The following is a 17,156-nucleotide window of genomic DNA, read 5'->3' on the forward strand; positions in this document are numbered from 1 at the left end:
TGGAGTAAGCCTCTTATGCACCAATCCTGTCTTGAGTCTGCGTTTAGGAGGGTCCAAATGAACAGAGGAGCCTTTGGTGTTGATCTAAGAGGGGAAAAAAAGCCAGAAAGTAAGAATCTCCATCAGGGCTTGTTTTTCCTGAGGAATTTTTTCTCTTGGATATTTTCCCCAGATCTCTGGTAAACAACCTCAATTAACGACTTGTTTGTCCCCAAGCCACCCTTACACTCTTAGGCTAAGAATTCTGTTTCCCAAGCATACTCCCATCCACAGCAGAGCTATAAATTACAACACTTAACTACAGCAGGGCTGGAAGAATGTGAGCCCAGTTCAAGCCTCCCAGGCCAGAGTCTCTCAATTTACGCTCAGGCTCCCCTTCCAAATTGGCTTTAACTGGTGATCATTAAAGGGCAAGGACACTTCTGATCTTAGTCTGTGTGGTCTCCCCTTCCCTCCCCTCACTTAGTCTTCTAGTGTGGTAGGTGGCCCATGAGGGAGCCACACGCCTGTTCCACATGTGGCCCACCCAAGGCAAATCGTTACGTGGTTCTGTTGAGGATTCAGAATCCACCCAGCCCAAGGCTTTTGTGATCTGACAAGAGGAGCCCCTATGTGGTCTGATGGAAAGACCTGAAGGTTCAGGCCCTTTGATTGCTGTGCCAATCACCTTTTTTTGAGCTGAAATTAATTAATGATCACTTCTACCAAGTACACCCTCACTTGTAAGCAAAGAATCACCTGGTCATTACTGACCGTGTACATCATGGTATTCCTTGAGGCTCTGAAAGCATGAATTCATACAAATATTTGTCAGTATCCTTCCTTACTCACAGGTTGCTTTGTACCACGTTTATTTGTTGTGTGAGGTGCATGTCACTTTTGCGTACCACTGAACACTCATTGCTTGAGATGCCAGTAATTGTTCTGCCAAAATGGTTTCATGGTCTAAAATTAATTAAACCTGAAAGCCATTAGACTGAAGTGACTCTAACATCACAGTGACCCACATAAGCCAACCAAATCTAAGCCTGTAATGACCCCAAGGTTAAGGAACTGAAACCTGAGGACAAATAGTCACAAACAGCCTACAGGGCTTTAAGCCATAGCCAAGCAATTATGTATATATAGTTGCTGCTGTTGTTCCTCACTTTATAAATCTTTCTTCTAGCTCCTACTGGAGTTCTCCTAACCACTTCAGCATTTTGCTACCTGATACAAATTGATTTTGCTCAAATAGATTTTTTTCCTTAAAAAATTTTAAAATTAATTTATTTTAATTGGAGGCTAATAACTACAATATTGTGGTGGTTTTTGCTATACACTGACATGAATCAACCATGGGTGTACATGCGCCCCCATCCTGAACCCCCCCTCCCACCTCCCTCCCCATCCCACCCCTCTGGGTTGTCCCAGTGTTGTCCCAGGTCCTGAGTGCCCTGTTTCATGCATCGAACTTGGACTGGTCATCTATTTCACATATGGTAATACACATGTTTCAATGCTATTCTCTCAAGTCATCCCATCCTCACCTTCTCCCACAGAGTCCAAAAGTCTGTTCTTTATATCTGTGTCTCTTTTGCTCTCAAATAAATTCTTAAAATATTCAATATGCCTCAGTTTATCTTTTAACAATGGTTAAATAAAATTTTTAAATGCTGGGCTAAAAAAATGTGTAAAGGAGTTTAAAAAAATGAAAATGTTTTGATTTCAGAATTTCTCAGAGTCTTTAAAATAACCAAGAAGCAATATTGTGATTCTTCAGGAGGAAATAGAGGAAATAGTATTTGCCAAGATTATTTACCACAAAACCCATGGAGTCCATCCTGATTCTACAGGGTAACTTTCCACAAATAATGCCCCAGAGACTGACACCTGCAAAATGCAAGGTGGAGGGATGAAACAGATGTCGGATGCCATCCTCTGTCTAATGAGTGAGGTGTCGAGGTTCCAGAATCAACTGGAATAGAGCTGATCCTTGCTCCCCCTCTCTATAGAGCTTCCTGCAGCCAGAGCCCTCAAGACCAGAAACAATTTGATTTTAACATCCTGGCTGTGTCTCTTGCAACATAAGGGTCTAACTGTAGTCCCTGCCTTCAACTTTCAGTTCAGCTCAGTCGCTCAGTCGTATCCAACTCTTTGTGACCTCTGCAGCACACCAGGCTTCCCTGTCCATCACCAACTCCTGGAGTTTGCTCAGACTCATGTCTATTGAGTCAGTGATTCCATCCAACCATCTCATCCTCTGTCATCCCCTTCTCTTCCTGCCTTCAATCTTTCCTAGCATCAGAGTCTTTTCCAATGAGTCAGTTCTTCTAATCAGGTGGCCAAAGTATTGGAGCTTCAGCTCCAGCATCAGTCCTTCCAATGACTATTTAGGACTGATTTTCTTTAGGATTGACTGGTTGGCTCTCCTTGCAGTCCAAGACACTCTCAAGAGTCTTCTCCAACACCACATTTCAAAAGCATCAAGTCTTCTACACTCAGCTTTTTTTTATAGTCCAGCTCTCACATCCATACATGACCACTGGAAAACCATAGCCTTGACTAGATGGACCTTCATTGGCAATGTCTCTGCTTTTTAATATGCTGTCCAGGTTGGTCATAGCTTTTATTCCAAGGAGCACGCGTCTTTTAATTTCATGGCTGCAGTCACCATCCGCAGCGATTTTGGGGCCCCGCAAAAATAAAGTCTCACACTGCTTCCATTGTTTCCCCATCTACTTGCCATGAAGTGATGGCACTGAATGCCATGATCTTAGTTTACTGAATGTTGAGTTTAAGCCAACTTTTTCACTCTTCTCTTTCACTTTCATCAAGAGGCTCTTTAGTTCTTCTTCACTTTCTGCCATAAGGGTCATGTCATCTGTGTATCTGAGGTTATTGATGTTTCTCCTGGCAATCTTGATTCCAGCTTGTGCTTCATCCAGCCCAGCATTTCTCATGATATACTCTGCATATAAGTTAAATAAACACGGTGACAACAGTATACAGCTCTGATAAACTCCTTTTCCGATTTGGAACCAGTCTGTTGTTCCATGTCCAGTTCCAACTGTTGCTTCTTGACCTGCATACAGATTTCTCAGGAGGCAGGTAAAGTGGTCTGTTATTCCCACCTCTTGAAGAATTTTCCACAATTTGTTGTGACCCACACAGTCAAAGCCTTTGGTGTAGTCAATAAAATAGAAGTAGATGTTTTTCTGACACTCTCTTGCTTTTTCGATGATCCAGTAGATGTTGGCAATTTGATCTCTGGTTCCTCTGCCTTTTCTAAAACCAGCTTGAACATCTGGAATTTCATGGTTCACATATTGTTGAATTCTGGCTTGGATAATTTTAAGCATTACTTTGCTAGCATGTGAGATGAGTGCAATTGTACAGTAGTTTGAACATTCTTTGGCATTGCCTTTCTTTGGAATTTGAATGAAACTGACCTTTTCCAATCCTGTGGCCACTGCCAGCCTTCAACTTTAAGTGTTGCCAGATCCAGACTGTAAGGTGTAAAGTTGCTGGTTTTCATTACTTTTTCCAAGGTTCAACTGAGTCTCATCAGAAGACAAACTCATGGTGGCTGTGGAAAATAGGTCACAGTGTGAATTCATTGGCAGTGAAGGCAAGTGGATTGTGTCCCTGGATATACCTTTGGCAACACTAAAACTTCCAAGATTTTGCTAAATAAAGGGTTCTTATTTATGTGACACACTACAACAGCCAGTACTTCTTCCCTCATTCGGGAAGATCCTCTGGAGGAGGAAATGGCAAACCCCTCCAGTATTCTTGCCTGGAGAATCCCACAGACAGAAGAGCTTGACAGGCTACAGTCCTTGGGGTGACAAAGTGTCAGACATGACTGAGCATGCACACACATGACAGCCATGAGTCCACACTGCCCTTTGGTTTGAAGGCCTCCCAAGTTGTGGTTTGTCCTTAAACCTCTTGTACACCACCATCCAATGTTTGGCAAATGTCTCCAGGATGTATATACATGCAGAGGCTTCCTGGTACGTACTGTGGCCTAAACATGACCTGGGTTGATTCAGAGTGAACCCCTCGGCCAAGTCCTCTGTGGACTTGGCCACACAGATGAGCATGACAGACTCAAGTAGAGAACAGTACCTAAAGACTTAAGTGCTTGGCTGATACAGGAAATTCTAGGGTTTGGGAGGAATATCCCTGTAGGAACATTTGCTGTTGGCTTTCTGTTGATCATGAGGCTCCATCTGGCCTCAGGGGACTATCCACAAATGCAAAGTGACTTGCTGCCGCACAGTGGAATGTTCCAGTATGGAATGTTACATGTAATGTCTTCTAAAATCTCCATGAATTTTCTTCATTTAACATGGAGAATTTACTTCAATATTTATGAGATTATCACTTTCATTAAGAATCTGAAGGCATGTATTTATTCCAAGAATATGAGGCTTTCTGAGATACACAGACTTGTTTTCCATCCCTACCCTGTTTATTCCTCATCAGTGTCCAGAAGTGAATACAGTGACACTCACATAGGAAGAGGACATCAGGAATTTCCTCTTGGCCATCTTTTTTTTTTTTTTGAGATGAGTCAGATGTTGATAATACTCATTCCTATATCAAGACCACAAGATGGAGGCTGTCCCAGAGATCCAGCACAGATCTCAAATCTAAACCTATGTCAGCCTGCACTTAGGAGAAACTCTTGTCAAGGAAATCTAACAAACACCAAATGCGGTCCTCCAACTCAACTCTAGGTACCTTACCTTTCCCTGGAAAATAGGACCTGTTTTGCCTTGGCCTTGACCTTCCAGCCAATTATGTCCTATTTCCATGTTGCTACTTCTAAGTCTGTTAAAACTCACTCCATCCCAAACCTCTTGGGCAGAATGCTCCACGCTATGAGCACTGTACTTCCCCAACCCATGGATTCCAGCCTTTAAATAAAGGACATAAAACGTTGACTACACTGTTTTAATTTTGCCAAAATTTGACAGTTTATATGAGGAGGGCTGAGTTGAGGTGTCAGAAGCAGGCAGGGAAAAGACCTGTGAGAGGAGGGCTGGGGAAGGTGTGGGGAGGAGTGGGAGACACTAGGGGAAAAAGGAACATAGATTTAATGGGCTTGCAAAGAACAAGTAGAAGATGTCAGGAAACCCTGTATGCTTGACCCTCTAAACTATTGCATTTAATTACTTACATTCACTTTGTGACTAACTCCATGGAGTTTGCCAATGCCCTTTTCTTAGGGAAAATGTCAGCACTTCTGGCCTGTAAAAGACAAAAGGAATTTTCTAGGAAAATAAGTAAATGAAATGAAGATAATCATTTTGCAGGAGAAAAAAGGCATGAAGTAAAGCTGGGTGCACAGACCCTGTAATAGTACCATCCTGGGAGTACCAGTGGAGCAGCTGCCAGTGGAACACCCAAGGAAGGAGGGTCACCGCTTGGCACGGAAGGGAAGATGGGGCTTGGGACATGCTGGGAGGAACCGATTGCTATCTAGATGTGTCCTTTCTCCTCTCAGCTCTTTCTCATCAATTTACAGGAGGGGAAAGTTAGAATTGTGCACTGGGAAGCCATTTGCATTTCCTAGTGCGGTCTTTGGAGAAGGCAATGGCACCCCACTCCAGTACTCTTGCCTGGAAAATCCCGTGGATGGAGGAGCCTGGTAGGTTGCAGTCCATGGGGTCGCTAAGAGTCGGACATAACTGAGCAACTTCACTTTCATTTTTCACTTTCATGCATTGGAGAAGGAAATGGCAACCCACTCCAGTATTCTTGCCTGGAGAATCCCAGTGATGGGGAGCCTGGTGGGCTGCCATCTACGGGGTTGCACAGAGTCGGACACGACTGAAGTGACTTAGCAGTAGCAGCAGTGTGGTCTTCTCATGTCCATGGATTGAGAGGTTTTTTACAGTTCTTATTTATGAGAGTCCCTGCTGGGAGACCCAGGTTCGATCCCTGGGTTGGGAAGATCCCCTGGAGAAGGGAAAGGCTACCCAGTTAAGTATTCCGGCCTGGAGACTTCCATGGACTGTACAGTCCATGGGTAGCAGAGAGTCAGACATGACTGAGTGACTGTCACTTTCATTGCTGTCTCAGACAGTAAAGAAGCTGCCTGCAATGCAGGAGACCTGGGTTCGATCCCTGGGTCAATAAGATGCCCTAGACAAGGGAATGACTACCCAGCCCCGTATTCTTGCCTGGAGAACTCCATGGACAGAGGAGCCTGGAGGGCTTATCTACAGCAATAGAATAAATCTCTCCCTTCTCTACTGCATCTTGTAGCTTTCACACATATATCTATTGTCACAATTACCACCCTATATGTGCTCACTTGTCTGCCTTCTGCATTAAACTAGTCCTGGAGGCACGAGGAAGAAGCCACACTCACCTCACTGTCTCAGCGCCCAGCACCCTGCAAAGTCTAAGAGCTTGGTTGATATTTGTTAGACTTAATTGAACCGAAGCTGGGAGAGGAGAGGCAAGAGAGAGGCATAAAACCAACTTTCTTTTCATGCTCAGAAGGAAATTAAGGACAGAGCTCTTAGAATCATTAAGCTTCATTTTCCCACCTACAGCCAGAAATCTGTTCACTCTAGTTATATTTTCACAGATATACATGCACTAACCCCACAGGCTACCTCCTGTATAGCTCAGATTGAAAATCCAGGCTCTACCTCCAGAGTTCACAGTCTGAAAAAGCCAATCTGGGTTTGTACCAGCCACCAGCTGCTCCTTGTCCTTGTCAGACAGAAAAATAGATACATGACCTATAGCTGTCACAAATTACAGTGCTCATACTACCCAGAATAGTACAAGCTGTTCTTTCTTTTCTCAACAGTCAATCAACCTAGATGTGGAAAACCCATTAGAGCGTCTTCGCTGTGCTGCTTCTGCCTCTCTCACCCTCTCATTGCATCCTGCAAACCGGCCTTTGGGCCGAGCTGTTTCTTTTTCTAAGTTAATTAAGGTGGGGGGACAGCCACTGCTACTGATGGGAGGTGGTTACAAACGGGAGTGCATTTTACCATTACTTTTTCCCATTTAAATTGTTCCATCTTCAGTTTTCCAGGACTCAGTTTCGCCTGTAACTCCTAATTAGAGTCCACTCCTACTTATTCAACTCATCAGGTATTTATAAAGCATTGACCAGAAGTGTGAGCTGTGTCTGTAACCACTGAAAGGAAAAGGACAAATCTAAACATCATCTATGCTTGATCTTCAACACGCTCACTACTGATAGGTGTGAAGTGGACAGCTCAGGACCTGTGGCAAAAGGCGTAGCTGGCAAAGGTCACCATCACCTTGTTTCTGTCAGGGATGCTAGAGCAGAGATTGGAGTCTTTTGGGTAATTTTTCAACCAGCAGTTATGAAGGGCTCAATGTGGACAGAAGTCCCTGTATTGCTCACTGTTTTACTCCCCGGTCCAGTAAGGTAGCTGGATGAGAGTTTAGAACTGGTGATGGTGGGGAAATGGGGTTAGAGATCATTGTCTATCCAAGTTTAAACTCTGATTTTCCTGAAAGAACTGGGTTAAGGTGGTGATTCACAGACTAATCCACTCTGCCTACAAAGAGAAAATTAGAATTATTTCAATTCTAGGTTCAATTAGCTCAATTTCAACATGAGCTACTGTTTCCCTCCTGGGTTTCATTTAGTCACTTATTTTAAAATATTTTTTAGTGAGAAAACCTTTTGAAGACAGTTTAAAAGACATCAAGTTATCTGTAACGTTATAAAGCACCATTTCCTGCTTGCTAAAAAGAACATTTTCTTATTGATTTCCTGGATTTTGTGGAGAACAGATGCAGGAGCATACATCTATATTTACCTATCTATATAGAGACAGAGACAGACAGAGACAGAGAGAGAGAGTTTTGGGGTTCTCTCACCTGGATCTCTTCAGAACGTAAGCGGGGTAACATCCTAGGAGGTTTTACAGAGTGGGGCAATGGCGCCCTCTAGTGTGGCTGACTTTTATCAAGATGCCTTCTGTTGATCTTGCCTGGTAACTTCAAAAACAGTTTCTTTTTTGTCTAACTTCACTGCCGATAGACAGGAGCAACTTGACCTGAACTGGATGATTGCTTCAACACTCCTCCTCTTGAAGATAGTTTCTTCTTTTATGGTTATGTAAAATGCAAGCATAAAGTACCAGCCTTGCATTAAAAGATCTGGAATTAGAATATTGGTCTCAGGCAAGAAACATGTTCACTCCTTCTTTTCTTTAAACCTCAGTATGGGAACTACTAAGAAGACTGAAATGAGCAAATATGTAAGGCATCACATGAAGCACACCCAAAGAAAACTAGCGCACATTAAACAAGTATTCTCCAAGGGGACTATTCATTGACATTTTCTTACTCTGAGTATTAGAAAATTGACTTTAATTGTCAAATGGGAAATGGGATCCCAACAAAAACGAGCAGAGGGGCACAGTGATTATGAACAAATATTTCAACTACCTTTATATGATATTGAGTTAAATGTTTTGAAAGGAGAATTAAACCAAACTTACTCTGTATACTTAACAGAACCTCCTATGTATCTCTTCTATCAGTTACAGAGCTCGAGTGCCAATTCATTCCTATTGTGGAGCTGAGGCTTGTTTTAACCCATACGACAAGGAAATGGAAGAGAATTCTAATGGGATAAGCAGCAAAATCATTCTTTGTATGTTAGCTTCTTGGGCCCTTTGGGACCAACTGAAGTAAGTATTTCATATTTGTGATCTCAGGACCTGGTGGTGCAGAGTGGGAGCTGTCTCTGCTGCCAGGGGCTCTGCATTCCTCTGCCATCACAGCTCAAGAGCAGTGTTTTCCGTGGGTTGTGAGAGAGTGTGGGATGGACACTGTAGCGGGAGCTGAGATGTATCCTTCCATTTGTGCAGTACTGTAACACTCCCTGCGCAACGCCATTAAACACATGCAAACCACCCTCTATCCATCTGTCCACAGAAACCACCACTGTGAATCCCAGGCATTTTAACTCCAATACCTGAACTGCCTCTACAGCACTGTCATTTTCAAACAGACCTGTATTTAAGTCCTGATTCTACCACATTAATACGAGGTGCAGTTAAAGATGCAGGGCTTGGGGCAAATGATGTGATCTATAGTTCTATTTGTTTGTTTATTTTTGTCTGTTCTGGGTCTTTGTTGCTGTGTGGGCTTTTCTCTAGTTGCAGTGCACAGGCTTCTCACTGCAGGGGCTTCTCTTGGGCACTATGGGCTCTAGGGTAGGTGGGCTTCAGTAGTTGTGGCTCCTGGGCTCTGAAGAACAGGCTCAATTGTTAGGGCGCATGAACTTAGTTGCTCCGGGGCATATGGGATCTTCCCAGCTCAAGGACTGAACCCCTATCTCCTGTATTGGCACATCAATTCTTTACCACTGAGCCACCAGACACACTGGTACTCAAGCTGACTCTGCCAACTGAAGAACCACAGTATCGACCCTTCTCTACCAGGGAGTGATGCTGGAGGGTGACCCCGATATATGGCTCACAGCAGCCCTGAGTTACCAAGTGCATCTTGCTTGTCCTGAAATACTGGCTCAAGTCAGTCAGTTTTGTGAAGGAAATAATGGCAAGTTCTTCCTTTCTTCCTTCATCAGCTCCCCTCTTGACCTGTAATTCTTGGGGCAAGCATTCTGGTACATTTATTCTCATTTCTTGATAGAAATGGGCAGAGAAGTGGGCACAGAATCTTCCCATTAATCACCAGGCAGCTTGGTAGCTGTCACTAGCTTCTAGTAGATATTCACAAAGCTCTGAGACTAGTGTCAGTTTCCTGGAAAGCTAGGGCAATGTAGTCCATGTTAAGGAAGTTACAGGGAAAGAAAGGGGAAAGGAGAGAATGATTCAGCTAGAAGCTTGCATGTATAAGCTGTGATCAGAGAGTATAAACAGGGCTGTGACTGACCCAGTTCAGTTCCTGCAGGTATGCCAAGAGCAAATGTGTGCGGAGAGCATCACCACGCGGATTCTGACCCAGCCAGTTCTGCTGTTCCCGACATCTCACCAAAGGGCCATTCAGAGATGATGGCGACATGAGAGGAAGAAAGACGGCTCAGCTTCTAGAAGGGGTTTCCCTGGAAGTTTAGCAGTAAAGAATTCACTGGCAATGTAGGAGACGCGGGTTTGATCCCGCGTCCGGAAGATCCCCTGCAGAACACTTCATTTCTTGCTTAGAAATCCCTTGGACAGAGGAGCCGGGCAGGCTACAGTCTATGAGGTCACGAGTGTGACACGACTTAGTGACTAAACCACCTCCACCAGTTTCTAGAAACGAGGGTCTGAAACAGGCCCCTGACAGGCAGCTGGAGAAGAACGTTGCTCTCGCTCACTTGAAGATCCCGCTACGGCTCCTGAGGAAACTCACAGTAAAAGCCTGGCCGTCTATGACCTCAAAGCTCCTCCCACCTGGTCTGCAGGCATTTCCGGTCCGACCTCCTCTCTAGCCCTTCCGTTCGCGTCGTCTCTGCTCCGAACCTTCTCCCTTCCTCACTGTTCCTCAAATACAGCACACACTCTGCCGCCCTAGCGTCTCTGTTCTCAGGTGGGCCCATGAGACTGTTCTCCTCACGTACATGCGAAACTCCCTCCCTCACCTCTGTTCGGTCTTTTCTCACGAGGCCTTTTCCACTCACTCTGCTTAAAATTGCAACTCCCTCACCGCCTCAGTTTTCTTCATAGCACACGTCACCTTTTAACACACCGGGCGCTTCACTTACTTATTCTGCTTCTAGGCTACTTCCCCTTCCTGAATGCGGGTTCCGTGAGGAGGCAGAGGTTCCGCGCGCCCTTCGCCCCCCGGGGCAGTGCCTCCTACAGGTGAGCGCGCGAAGCGTGTTTGTTCCACAGCAAATTAAGTGTCGAGCTCGCTGTTCTCAGCACGGCGTCTCAGGTAGGGCGCGGAAACTCCGGGAGACAGGAGGCCTGAGCACGAGGGGCTCACACAGGGTTGTCAAGGAGGTGTTTCTGATCCAGTGGGCTTTCGGAGAGCCGGTGTGTTTAGGAATCATCTGTAGAGCCCTTCAGTCTGTGGGGTGGTAACTTTGAGGAACGGATATAAGACTGAGGGGGCCAGTAACTAAGCCTCTGCCATCCGGACCCTGGGGGTACCAGAAAACAAAGCCCAGGATGAAGCTGTCGCCATCAGAAAGAGCAACCCTATATTGAAGGCAAATTATGTGTGAAGTTTGGAGGGGAAACTTAGGATCCCAAGGCCTACAGACAAAATGGGGTTGTGGGCCTTGATATTTCTCTGGATGACTGCCCTCCCCCAAACACCTGGCAAAGGTCAGTGAATGCCTCAACCTGGTCTTTATTGATCCAGATACATATCCTGAGGTGTGTCCTGGGATTATTTTATCTCAAAAGTGAGTTGGGCAACCTAAATGACCATCAACAGATGAAACAGATAAAGAAGATGTGGTATATTTATAATACAATGCAATATTACTCTGTGATAAAAAAGAAGGAAATAATTCCATTTGTAGCAACATAGAAGAACCTAGAGATTATCATACTAAGTGAAGTCAGAGAAAGACAAATATCATACATCACTTATACGTGGAATCTAAAAATACGATACAAATGAACTTATTTACAAAACAGAAACTGACCCATTGACATGAAAACCACTCTTCAAAGGGGAAGTGGGAAGCAATAAATTAGGAATTTGGGTTTAATATATACACACTACTATATATGAAATAGGTTACCAACAAGGACCTACTGTATGACACAAGGAAATATACTCAATATTTTGTAATGACCTATAAGGGAAATACTCTGAAAAGTAGACATATATGTACATATAACTGAATCACTTTGCTGTACACCTGAAACTAACACATCATTGTAAATCAGTCTACTTCAGTTTTAAAAAGTGAATTGGGTATCTGGGGAGGACGGAAGGTAAAAGATGTCTGAGGATTGTATCACCCAATGTCTGACAGAGATGCTCAGTTGTACTGTCCTTAGAGAAACAGTGCTTCTTGTACATGTTCTTATTTAATCCTTATGTCAACCTCATGAGGAAGGCATTTTTTAAACAACTGAGGAAAATGAGCTCCTTGGAAATGTTCAACATTTGTCTAAGCTCAAGGCAGTGTCAGCAGGTGGGGGGCAAGTGTCTTTCCAGATCTGTCTCAGGAGCTATGTGCATCTCTCTGAACCACATTGCCACACATTGGCATCAGCAGGGTGGGGCCAGCTTGCCCAGTTCCTTGCAGGTCCTGTCGCCAGCCTGCCTGAACTGTGTCACTGTGACCTCCTAGATCTGGGATAGAATACCTTGTGGTTTGGTCAGCAGCCAGGCATAATGGGAACAAAAAAAGCCCAAGTTGGATGTCATGTACAACACAGTAATTATAGTTAATAGTACTGTATTGTATATTTGAAAGTTGCTAAGAGAGTAGATCTTGAAAGTTCTTGTCACAAGCAAAAAAAATTGTAACTATTTGTGGTGATGGATGTTATCTAGAATTATCGTGGTGCTTATTTCACAATATAAGCAAATCATTATATGTCTGAAACTAACATAATGTATTATGTCAATTACACCTCAATTTTTAAAAAAAAGAGAATGAAAAGAATTCTGAATAGTAGAAGCCAAAGTGGACCCACCGATTAGCTCCTTTCAGAAAACCAATCAAAGACTGGATTGATATTTGCTCTCTACCCAGTACTTATCAATGAGATTTTGGTAGAAGAGTCTTAATTATTCCAAGCAAATGGCAACTCTTATGGGGTGAAATTCCATCACTGACATTCTGTTCAGGGAGGCTGCCTTGCTCTGTGGGGCAATTTGTAAACATTTTAGATATACCACTTTTTTCTTTTCTTTTTTTGCACTTCACCATAATCTCAGGATGTCAAGTGTACAGCAAGGATTACTCCCCTCCTCTGATGATAAAGGAAACCAAAGTAGCAGAGATAAAGGCAGCTTTCTGCTTGTCCTTCCTCCCTAGAAATTCTGATCACACTGTATCACCCAGGCAGACCTCTTCTCAACTCTAATCTCTCTTCTGATGTAGCTGAAAGGTGGTACCCAGAAGGTTGGGACCAGAATAAATTCCTCAAAAAGTGAATAAAAGAGCCCAAGTCAAGCCAGACTTGTGTGTTCTGTCAGTCTAGGGTAGACCCCTATGGTGACCAGACAGAGATAGCCTGCAGCATTAGAAATCTGTGTCCCTCACTAGACCACATTGCTGACCAAGCCTGCAGGAGGTCACTGGGTTCTCCTGTCAAAGTGTTTGGAGAGCAAGTCTTGAAAGTGTTTCTCTCAGGAGTTTTGTCTGTCCAAGGCCTGTTCTGTTTTTCTTCTCCTAGGGAATAGCAGACCCTCTTGGAGTAGCAGGTGGCACCAAACACATTCATCCAATATATATATTCATTCAGGAAATATACTTTGAGCACCCAGTATGTGTTGGGAACCCTGTAAGTACCTGTGACACAAAAGAATCTGCCTGCCAATACAGGAGGTACAAGAGACACGGGTTTGATTCCTGGGTTGAAAAGATCCCCTGGAGAAGGAAATGGCAACCACTCCAGTATTCTTGCCTGGAAAATCCCATGGACAGAGGAGCCTGGCAGGCTACAGTCCATGCTCAGTCAGACATGCCTGAGCACACAGACACAATATATGTTTTTTGAGGGGTCATGCAAATCGTTTTTTGGTGGCAGTAGTGCTGTGAATATTGTGAAGTAGGACATGTAAGCTAATCATTAGTCACTGATGCTCTTCAATGCATTTTATTAAGGCTGTCCTGGGCTGTTGCATTCTCCACAGCCTTTTATTAATTTCTGCTGTGCTTTAAGCTAGGGATACTGCTAGGATGTTCTTGGTTGTAAAGTGGTCTAATTGAACAGTCCCATATTCTAGATTTTTTCTTGGACCAACTTTCATCTAAAGTTAACAGTTCTGGGTCTCATTCTTCTTTATGAGGAATGAGGACCTCTTTATAAAGGACCTCTTTATCCAGAGGTCTAGATAAATTCTTTCAGTTTGATGTTCATAACTGCTTAATATATCACCCTTATTAAAATTACATTTCAAAGAAATGCATTATACCTCTACTTGAAGGAATGCCAACTGGTGGGCAATCTGAAGGGCCCAGCTGCCTCATGAGGTATGTTGGTCCAGCATGCGTGTGTAACTCTCAACACTTATCTAGTTCAATGGAGTAAGCAGCCACCTCTGGAAACAGCCCTGTTTCTGATGCATACAGTCACCACCTGGTTTAACCCCAAGTACGACTAACACAGAATCTCCTTGGTTTCAAGAATCTGTTGGGGCTTCCCTGTTGACTCAGTGGTAAAGAATCTGTATGCCAGTGCAGGAGATGCAGGTTTGATCCCTGGCAAGACATGGGAAGATCCCATAGGCTGTGGAGCAACTCTGCCCGTGTGCCACAACCACTGGCCCTGGGCATCGCAACTACTGAGGCCAAGTGTTGCAACTGCTGAAGCCTGAGTACCCCCAAGCACCGGAGAGCCCATGTTCCCACCAAGAGAAGCCGCCACAATGAGCAGACCATGCCCCACAAGTAAAGAGGGGCCCCAACTTGTGGCAACCAGAGAAAAGCCCACACAGCAACAAAGACCCAGCACAGCCCAAAAATAATTAATTAGAAAAGAAAAGTACACACCCACTGCATATTGGGAGTGGAGGGGATGCTGTCGGGGCTTCTCCAGATGATAGCAGACGCCTTTACAGTGCGCCCCTCCCTGACATCTGTGTGCTTTTGCTTCTAAGTGTCTGTACCTGAAACGTGCTCTCTGCAGGCCTGCTCTTGGGCTACTGAAGCCTTACTCAAAGAGCCTGGATGAAGACCAATGGACCAGAGGCAGAACTCCCTCCAGGTTGATGAAATATTTTAGAGCAGGTACTCTATTAGATCTCAATCAAAAACATTTTATTTAAAACCTATTATATTCATTGCAGTGTGCTGGGTGCCATTGCCAATAGCAGTACTAGAAAGAGAAACCAAGTAGTTTATGTAGAATCAATAGTTTAATGGGGCCTACGTTAATTTATTTATCCTAGAGAGCTATACAACACTTGAGAAGAAATTCTTTACCATCTGCCAAGTGGAAAATGAAGCCTTAGTGGGATTTTGCCTGCATCACATCCTTGTGAGGATTTCTCCTTCCCTGTCCTGCTTTTCCCAGCTCTTCATCAGTTTATCCTGGGCCTGGGAGCATGGCTTCATTCCAAGTCTGCTTCTGGGAAACATTATTTAAGACAGCCTATATGAGAGCAAGCATCATGCCAAGCCACCACAGATGTATTTCCAATACTGCTATTTCCAGGAGGTGGAAAGAACAGTGTATCAGCCTACGGGCATGCTTGTTTGAAATATATGTTACTTCCAACCAGAAGTCTCATTGACCTGAAATAACACACCTCTCTCCCAATACCTTGATGCTCCCCCTGGGGGCTTTCACAGCATCAAACAGGTGACATGTCTGACTCCTGTGTCTCACTAAGGCTCCTGGAGGGTAGAAAATGAATCCTGATTATTGTTTGAATTTTAAGTGAAATGACTGAATAAACCACCTATTGCTGACACTCACAACATCCCAGGATCTCCCAGGCAGGGAGATGCAAAAAAGTGCCTGGAATGAAAAAAAAAAAAAAAAGTGCCTGGAATGAAAGTAGCATTAGATACTCCTCGTATCACTGAAAAATGAGTCCAGGCTTCATTTTCTACTTGGTAAAAGATGGTAAAGAATTTCTTCTCAAGTATTGTATAGCTCTCTAGGATGAATAAATTAAAGTAGGCCCTGTTGAACTATTGATTCTACATAAACTACTTATTTTCTGTTTCTAGTACTGCTGTTGGCAATGGCACCCAGCACATTGCAATGAATATAATAGGTTTTAAATAAAAATTTTTGATTGAGATCTAATAGAGTACCTGCCCTAAAATATTTTGTGAGAATATTTTATAACAATACAAAATTATCAAATCAAAAGTAACAAATATGCCTTAAGAGTTTTCTAAATATTATTCAAATATGATTTCTTTTTTCAAGGAAGGAAAACCTTCCTTGAAGTTGGGCAAGAGGGCCAACTTCCCATTTGTATGGCAAGAACTGTTTAAATAGTCACTGTATATTTCTTTCTTACTGATCTCAGCAGATCCCTTCTTAGCACAATGCTCCAGACACATTTTCCAACTGATCAGAGCAACATGAGTTGAAACCTAAATTTTATACAATGTTATGAGATTTAGGAGGGAGAGATTTAAGACAGGGTAGAATTTGAGAACCACATTCTTTCTCTATAATTGCTAACATTAACTGAATACTTATACACACCAGAAATGATTTTCTGAGTCTAAGGTGTATTAACTCATTTATCCTCACAGAAACTTTATGCAGGAGGTGATGTTAACTTACTTTCATCTGTAGAATTTAGATAATTATACCCAGAATGGTTAAACAGCCTAATGACAAATGCACAGCTGATGATTGTCATAGGTCAGATTCAAGCCCACATGTTCTGGCTCTAGATCGTATACTCTGAACTACTAGGCTGAAGAAACTCAGTAGAGGAGGTAGGTAACATACAGAGACTAGAGGAAAAAGCTGAAATCATTGAAATGGAAATGAAAGAAAAGGACAGGTGAGAAAAGAAACAATCAAAAAGTACAGATTTGTAAGCATAGTCTATTTTTTGTGGCTGTGCTGGGTCTTCATCGCTGCATGCAGACTCCTCTCTGGTTGTGGCCAGCAGGGCCTACTCGTCACTGCAGTGTGCAGGCTTCTCACTGCAGGGGCATCTCTTGTTGCTGGACATTGGCCCTCGAGTGAGCAGGTTTAGCTGCTCCGCAGCATGTGGGATCTTCCAGGAGCAGGGATCAAACCCATGTCCCCTGCATTGGCAGGCAGATTCTTAACCACTGGACCATCAGGGAAGCCAGAACATAAGTGTTTTTTCCTAGGATTATAACCATATTTTGAAAAATGTCTTTGTTTTGATTTATATATACATATATATAAAACAGGCATATATTATGCATGCATTGTATGATTACAGACTAAATATAATGACAAACTATGTATCTGTGTGTGTGTATATATTATTCTACATATTAATAGTAACAGCAATATGACAACATGTTAACATTTTTTAAAACATCATGTAACACTGAAATTTTACTTCTT

The sequence above is a fragment of the Odocoileus virginianus genome, chromosome 10 (genome assembly GCF_023699985.2).
Source record: "Odocoileus virginianus isolate 20LAN1187 ecotype Illinois chromosome 10, Ovbor_1.2, whole genome shotgun sequence".
Classification (NCBI taxonomy): Eukaryota; Metazoa; Chordata; class Mammalia; order Artiodactyla; family Cervidae; genus Odocoileus; species Odocoileus virginianus.